Below are 8,701 nucleotides of genomic sequence, written 5' to 3' on the forward strand. Positions count from 1 at the left end.
GAAACAAATTTTTTCTAATTTTTCGTCGAATTTTCCCGCCCAAACCATCCAAAATGAAATTTGGCGCGAACTATGACACATCTGTCAACTGCTAACCAGCGCCCACCAAATATAGTTCGACAATAGGCTTGCAAATGAGCCTTCCAAGAGCCGATTAAAAACTTTTCACAAAATTCGTCAAAAATATTTTCGTCGGCCTATATCTCGGGACCCGGACCACCTAGGGTCTTGAGATTTACACCGACGTATAGGTAAGAACTTCCTCTATTTACATGCAAAATTTCATCAAGATCGTGCAAATTTTGAAAAATGCAAAAAAAGTTAATTGGTCGAATTTTCCTAGATCTCGGAACTTTGACCACCTAGGGTCTTGAGATTACACCCACGGATAGGCTATCACTATATCTATATACATGCAAAATGTCGTGAAGTTTCGACGTATATTCTCCAACAAATCCAACATAGAAAATGTTTCTGATTTTTAGTCGAATTTTCCTCTATCTCGAGACCTGGACCACCTAGGGTCTTGAGATTACACACACCTATAGGTTTACACTATATCTAGATACATGCAAACTTTCGCGAAGATCCGACGTCTAGGCTCCAACTAATGCAACAAACAAAATTTTTCTGATTTATCGTCCAAATTTCCCTCCCAAAACCCTCCAAAATCAAATTTGGCGCGAACTATGACGCATATGTAACTAACATCTCTCAACTGCTAACTAGCGCCCACAATATATATAGTTCGACAATAGACTTGTACATGAGCCTTCCAGAGCCGAACGGAGGGACCCAATTAAGAATTTTTCGCAAAATGCATCAAAAATATTTTCGTCGGCCAATATCTTGGGACCCGGAGCGGAAATTTTTCTGATTTTTAGCTGAATTTTCCGTAACAGACCTAATATTTCTTAATTTGAATACACATTCGGAACAAAGCTACTAATCTTTCATATTTTCCTGTCAAATGATGTTACCAAGGCAACAAAAATAACAAACAAAAAGTCTATAAAAGGGCGAGCTTCCGAACGATTTCATTCATTCCTGTGTGGAAGCCTAAGGAAGAGGTAATTGGAAAAGAAAAGGAAAAGGAAAAAAATTGGTGAGAATAATTAAAATGAATGGAAAAGAGCTTCTAAACGACGAACGCCTGCGTGGAGAAAATTTAAAGGCAAGTGTTTGTGATTTTTTGGGTGAGGAAGCCTTGCAAGCCATAGAAAAGCAAATGCAAATGGGTAAGCAAGAAATCGAAATGAACCCTTCCTCTACCAAAGGCGCAGGGCTTTATGAGAGAGCGCGTAAGCTTTTGGAAGAGGAAGCCGTCCGAGGTAAACAAAAGGCGGCGTTCTCATATGCATCAGACACTGCTGGCGGGTATGGTTCTCTAAGTGCATATACAAAAGAAATGGCCTTTAAAGAAATACACAAATTGAGGCAAGTAAATATGAATTTATCTTTTGAAAATTACAAACTCAAAGAGACCCAGAAATGTCTGTTGATTGAATTGTCCGAAGCCCGGGAAAAAGTGGTTCAATGCGAGCAGGAAATTCAAAACATGAAAAAGAAATTTGAAAAATCGCAATGGACTCCTTTTTTCAAGAGGGCCACAGCAACAATTTGTCTTTCCTTATTGTCTATTTTGTTTATATAATTTTGACATGTTATATAAATGTTGTTTTTGTTAATGTTTTTCTTTAATTATAGACTAAAAAACATACAAAAAATAATACAAATTAATTTTTTTTTTTTAATTTTTGATTTTTTAATATTAAATGTTAAAACAAAACCATTATTTTATTATTGTTGTAAAAAAATTTTAGTAAATAAAATGGTGCTTTTTATCATAGACAGGAAATTTCTGCTCAATTCTTGTTATTTTATATAATCACCATTGTTTTTTTTTTTAGTTTGACAAAAGATGTCTAAGATATAAAATTGCCCACAACACAAACTTATGCGCTGGACTATGCCATTTACGCTGGATAATGCTACTTATTTCTAACACAAAAAGGATTGAAGTCAGAACCAATGCCGGAGAACGGTATGCAAACAATCTGTTTTATTCATCTAGTCGCTAAAATTTTCCTTTTGTTCCTTTTCAGTGCAACAAAAGATAGTTATCTACGCAGACCTTCTAATAAAATAAAGACAAAATTAAAACCTGCCGCTGTCGAATAGAAACTATCGGTCTGCTTAATGATTGAAGATTTTTGATGTGGTAACGCGGCTTTCCATGGTTGGTGTGTGAGAACCTCTATCTTTCCTTTTCATTTGCGGCTACAAGACCTATCACATTAATGTGCTGGACTGTGCCACTTATGCTGGATAATGACACTTATTCCCCGTCACAAAAAGAATTGAAATGAGAAACAATGCAAGGCAAAGGTAAGCAAACAATCTGTTTTATTTCTGTCTATTCGCCAACATTGTCCTTTTCAATGCAGAAAAAGCTAATCATGAGCGGCAAAAATGGCATTCGCTCACACGGTGCGGTTCTTCCCTAAAATTATTAACGCAGACCTTCCAACAAAAGAAAAGCAGAATCGCAAATAACAGTTGTTGTCAATTAGCTAGCGGATAACGAAACCTCGAAATCAGTCTGCTACCGTTTGGAGCACCGTCCCCATTTCCATAATGGGGTGTTCGTAGACATATTTGTAATGGTCGTTGGTAACTTTTCGTTGGTATCGAAGTATTCAACTATAAAAACATATAGAATCCGAAGCAATGTCAAACAAGAGGGAACTATCTATTTTTACTTTAATATCTGTTTGCCAAAATTCTTCTTTTCAGCGCTAAAAAGAAGCAATTTTGCAACGTCGTCCGGCACTTTGATTCGAAACTTCAGTCGGACAGCAACAACATGATAAGAGTCCCCCGTTCCTTGGCAATCTAATGTAGCACATTTTTATCCCATTATCTTCAAATTAGACGTAGATATTTTGTCTTTTAGTTTTTTTCCCTGTTAGAACGAGGATCATTCTTCTAATGATGTTTTAATTTTTTCAATTTTTAATTTACTTCTGCAAAGATAAAATATCAAATTAATGTTTCGTATATAAGTCCATTCTCTAAGCCTATAAATCTAATAAGCGCAAAAGAATGTTTTCTGTCCCTTAAATGATTATAACTTTGCAACTTTTTTATTTGAAACCGATCTTATATACAAGCAAGGATTTAGAGCGGACCGGTCCTGTTTTTACCAAGAATTTTTGCAAACCTGAGCGGTTTTTAAACATATCGTTGAACGTTTAAGTAGGTCAATACTGTCTGGCAATAATTGCAATTTTTCAAAACGATCGCTGCCTTTTAACAGAATCGTCAAGTTTTTAATTTATTTCTATTCCATGGTATAAAATGTACTGTGAAACATTTTTCCAATAAATTAGACACATTTTTGCCAAGAGTTTTTACAACCCGGAGAGGTTTTTAAACATATTCTAGAGCATTTAAGGAGGCCAACATCGCCTGCCATCAATTGCTATTTTTTGCAACGATTCCATGCCAATGCAAAAACACCTTTTCATGCCATGCAAAAAGCCATGTGCAAGGCCAAATACTGAACTCAAAAGCAATGCCGGCTAAGGCCAATTACATGTAGTATTTTGTTTTGTTTTCGATTTTGGCTTTTAGTGCTTGTTCTGAACTGTAATTCAACAGTGTTTTTAATCTTCGTGTTTTAACGCCGTGTAACTCGATTTCCATTGAAAAAGTTATCATATTCGGTTCTTAAGTCAAAAGGGAATCTTCAGCTGCAATAGCTTCGTATAAAATGTCCATTCTCTACGTCTGTAAATTTAGTAGTAAATTTTTTTAATTTCAAACCGATTTAATATACAAGCAAGGATTCGAAGCGGGACGGTTCTGTTTCAACTGCTTTTTCAATAATATTCTCGCTTCGCTCCTTTTCAGTGCAGAAAGAGCTTATCTTGAGCGGTAGAGAAATAAAGAGCAATTATTTTTATCGATCGAAAATAAGATGCATTCATTTCTCTTTATTGTTTTTAATCATTCGGCGACAATCAAATATCAACAACCAATCTCCAGTGATATCGAGTTAACAAAAGGGATCGATTCCGGATAATTCCTTGCAGCCAATGACAACTTTCCTTACCTAAATCTGCGGCTACAAAAACAACAACGTCAATGTGCTGGACTATGGCACTTATACAATATAATGCCATTTGTTCCCGACTCAAAAAGAATTGAAGTCAGAATCAATGCCGAACCATATTTTTTATTTCTCTATCTATTCGCTAAAATTCTCCTTTTGTGCTTTTCAGTGCAGAAAAAACAAAACTTGACTGACAAAAGTGTCATTCTGTACCACGGTGCGGCTCAGCACTAAAATTAAATAATAACGCAGACCTTTCAATCAAAAAATAACAGAACTCTAAGCTGGATCAGAATAATCTTAGAATGAATCTGTATGTATTATCTCAGCGAGTGTGGTTACAACAACAACAATTGAACCCCAATTAACAGTTGTTGTTGATTGAATACTATGCAGAATGCCAGTCGTTAACATAACCATCCACCATTCAGACCTGAAATTTCCTTAATGGTAAGTTCGTGGGCATATTTGCAATGATCGTTGACAGAGGTTACTTTTCGTTCATATCGAATTATTTCACCATATTCTTGCCGTTTCGCCCTCAACACAAACTCATGTGTAGGTCCAAATACCAATGCAGGATAATAAAAGTTATTGCAGTCACAAAAAAGAAAAACTACTTTTTTCACTTAGCGTGGTCTCGTCAGCTCTGTGACACGCAGTGAAATAATCGGGTGTGTTCTGAAACTCGCTTTAGCTAGTGAAACGAAAACTTTTCCCTTTGAGTTGTTCCGTGGCCCTTTTTGTCCCTGAAAAATGTAAAAAATTTTCATACATTTTTTGGCAGGGAATACAAACAGAATTGCGTTAATTTACGATGAAAAAAACATATGTAAACACAAATAAGCAATTAATTAACGATTGTTAGCTTGTTTATTATTTGTTGCAGCTATATTTTTTGCAATCTCATCACTTTTATGTCAAATTAAATCAAACTTAACAAAACAGCACAAATTTGGTAAACATTTGGATGTTGATTTTTGTTTAGTATTTAGGGATGGAGTTCAAACTGCTGGTAATTATTTCCTTTTATTTTTTTTTTAATTATTTGAAAAAGTGTCCACTGCTGCAGTTAAAATCAATGTTTTTTTTTACATTTCAGTCTGCAAATAATATGGCTTTGTAGAAAAATTATGTTTTAATTTTTCGAACGGGAATTCGAAAAATTTTTTTCCCCGCTATCACAGAACTTCTAATTTTGGAAGCAGGAAAGTGAAAAGTTTTCGAAAAGTGAAAGTGAGGTGAAACACAGAACACACCCGAATATTCAGATCTGTCGGAATGCCGCCCTTCGAACTGCGGCGGTCTGACTCCTCAGTTCTCAAGTGGATCACCTTCATCAGGAGACAAAGATCCTACTCGTGCGAAGACATAACTACATGCTGTCTTAGAAATACATTTTGGGCTGTTATCGCGGAAACCATCCAAGTCATCATCTTGTGGATATGTATCCACGACCTCCTCCGGCAAACCAGAGTATTTTTGGCTCAATTATAATTCGGCAGATGCAGCCGCTCAACTCTTAGAGGATTATTGCCAAGGTGCAGGATGTATGTCCCGATTGTGACCAGGACCAACGACACACGTCATCTGTTTAACTGCCCAGCCAAACCCACTCGACTCAGACCCAGATCCCTCTGGACGCAACCCGTCTTAGTCGCAGAGTTCCTGGATCTTGATACTCAACAGAATCAAACAGACGAAAGATAGAACACAATAATCTGCTACAACAACAACAAGAAAAAGTCATAATTATCTGACGAATGTAATTATGACTAAAACGCAAAGGAATTAGACACTTTAATCTGACAGCACTCCATTTCCTTAACGCGAATCGCCCTGGTGTTGTTATATGACAACTCGACAATTGTGATGAGTTTTTACAGTATTCCATCAATAAAATTGCAACGGCTTGAAGTAAATTTGCACGTTTTTGACACGAGGGAAGTGCTTCTTTCAAACAAGTGGTAATTTATTAGTTTATGTCCAAAAAATAAGTTATGAAAAATTGTTAAAATATAAATTCACCAACAAATTTCAGGGCAATTTGGGTTAATGGAGTTTGTGAAAAATACTCAATTAACGTTATAAGATGTAAAAACATGTTTGAAAGACGCACTTCTCTCCAGTCAAAAACATGCAAATTTACTTCATACTGTCAAGCCGTTGCAATATATAGATGAAATGGTGCAAAACAGTATTAAATCGACGTTATAAGATGTAACTAGTAATTCGATCCCATGACAGCCGACTGCACGAACCGGATTGACCCGATGAAGTCCCTCATCGGCAAGGGCTGCCGCCTCTGTATACAACGCATTCCTACAACAACAACAACTACTCTTTGATATCGTTTTCACAGTATTTTATCTATTTATAAAAATTGTTTCGGAATTCAGTTTTTATTTCACCTCTTAAAACAACGAGTTATTATTACACGACACTGGATAGTTGTAAGCACCATACAAGCTGGAACATGTAGGTCCAATCTGTGTGATGTTCATTGCACTTACGAGAAGCTTAGCTGTAGGCTACGGGGCGCGTCCACAGGTTGCGGATAGTAGAATGCTCCACAGGGAGCAGCTGCAACGGTATCGAGCTGTTAATACGATTCAAATACAACATACCCTTGTAGCCATCACACCTAATAGGGTTGAAAAGTCTTCTAACCAAAGACGAAACGCGTCCCATAGTGGTTGTTGTGTGTTGCTATCTCTGGCTTTCCTTTTCCATTTGCAATCTCCGATCATTGAGCTCGTCTCGATTATAAAAATGAAGTTCCGCAAATACGAGAAGATTTGAAGGAAGTAGCACACACAAATGTAAACTTTCCGCATGTCTTTTAAAAAGATCCATCTGGCCCTTTTCAGTGCCGATGGCGTGCACAAATGTCAATGTGCTGGATCTTAATGAATGGGCAAAAGCGATTGTGACTCTTTATTTTAATTAGCTGAAGTCAAAAGCAATGCCGGTTAAGGTCAATTACTTGTAGTCTTATGTTTTGTTTTTGATTTTCGCTTTTTATTGCCTGTTCTGAACTGTTATTCAAAAATCATCGAGTTTTAGTGCAATGTTCCCAGTATAAATGATAGCTATATCAGATGTGTCGCGGGCAGGGAGTTCAAGAATACGCTGCTGTTCAAATTAAACTGGAACAAACTGTTTCCTGTCAACAACAATGTCCCAGTAAACCGACAACAGAATTAGGGAAGCTGACACTTCAACAAACGTGTTTTTCGGGATTTTACTTTGCTTTAAAAACAAGTTTGAAAAATTGTTATGAAAAACTTCTTTGGTTTTATAATATATAATATGATATCTATATAAAAATTAATGAATCTTTGACACTTCACTCGTGTAATATTTCAAGGGGTGAACGGAAAAATGAAAACCTGTAATATGTGAGACATAATCATCAATATATACCCGTATATCTTCGCCATTCCACCACTTTTCTATTACAAGGATCTCTGCTGGTATACATTACAGTACTCGGCAAACCAGCTACTGACAAATATGTTTTAGTCAGAAATCACGCTCAAGTGAAAATTGACGGAAAGAACCATTAATTTTTGTGTAGTTCAATGCAATTGAGTTCGCTTAAGTGAAAATCGAATAACTGAAAATACCGCCAAACTGAAAAAGTTTTATCACCCCAAATTCCCTTTTATATGAAACAGTAATCACATAAGTAAAACAGTAATTTCTATGGGAATCTATTTAAAATTTGCGTAAAATTCGCAAAAATATATTCTAATTTATTACTTATGATTGTCTCCGAATTTTAAAGAGCTGTTCTGAGAATTGCTCTTTTTCAACTCGAGTTATTTCATACATTATTAGTACTTTGACGTGTAAAATCGCTATTGCTTATGCTTGTAACTCTTAATTTCAATTATGTGAACTACACCAAACAGAAAATTACGGATAAGTGATACCCAATTGATGTATTTTGTCAAATAGCGGTATTTTCCATACATATCCGATGTTTTCTAACGACAAACGCTTAACACAAAGTTACTTATGTGCCGTTTCGCCCTAAGCACAAACTGTGCATGCCTAAAAACTGATATCATAAGCAGTGGCGAATAATTCGATTTACTTTTCAGCGTAGAACAAATCTGTAATTCGGTAAACCGATGCGGCCCAGCACAAGCTATAGCAAAAAAAAAAAAGAGATACGCTGTATCTCACCCTGTACAGCCAACAAAAAGTCGTTACTAAAGGTATTTGGCCTGCTGTACAAATTTTTGGACCGATATGTACTACTAAGAGCAATGACCAAAAGTTGTGGATTAATTCCAACTTTTGTGATTTTTGGACACCCGCGTGACATGCACTCATATATATTCAGCGTCAGATATATTCACGTGTTCAATCAGATGTGGAATTACATACATATTAGTTTTTTTTTCGATAAGAGCGAGCTCTATTGTCATTTGCCTTATGTACCATGTCGTCTGATAGCAGCTGCTATTTAGTATTCAATACATGAAACACATATATATTTATTTACGCCGTCTAAAATCATTGCTTTTAATTGCTTTTTTCAATATCAAGCTTAATATTGTATACTTGTTCCAT

The 8,701-nt window shown here is 36.0% G+C and overlaps 1 long non-coding RNA gene across 1 annotated transcript; it reads left to right on the top strand.

Moving 5' to 3' along the window:
- The first annotated feature begins 1,914 nt into the window (after positions 1-1,914).
- On the top strand, positions 1,915-3,288 carry LOC106088533 (uncharacterized). The gene is made up of 3 exons (XR_001221466.2): positions 1,915-2,044; positions 2,106-2,388; positions 2,448-3,288. It is a non-coding gene; the product is annotated as an uncharacterized LOC106088533 (long non-coding RNA).
- The last annotated feature ends 5,413 nt before the right edge of the window (positions 3,289-8,701 follow it).

The sequence above is a fragment of the Stomoxys calcitrans genome, chromosome 3 (genome assembly GCF_963082655.1).
Source record: "Stomoxys calcitrans chromosome 3, idStoCalc2.1, whole genome shotgun sequence".
Lineage (NCBI taxonomy): Eukaryota > Metazoa > Arthropoda > Insecta > Diptera > Muscidae > Stomoxys > Stomoxys calcitrans.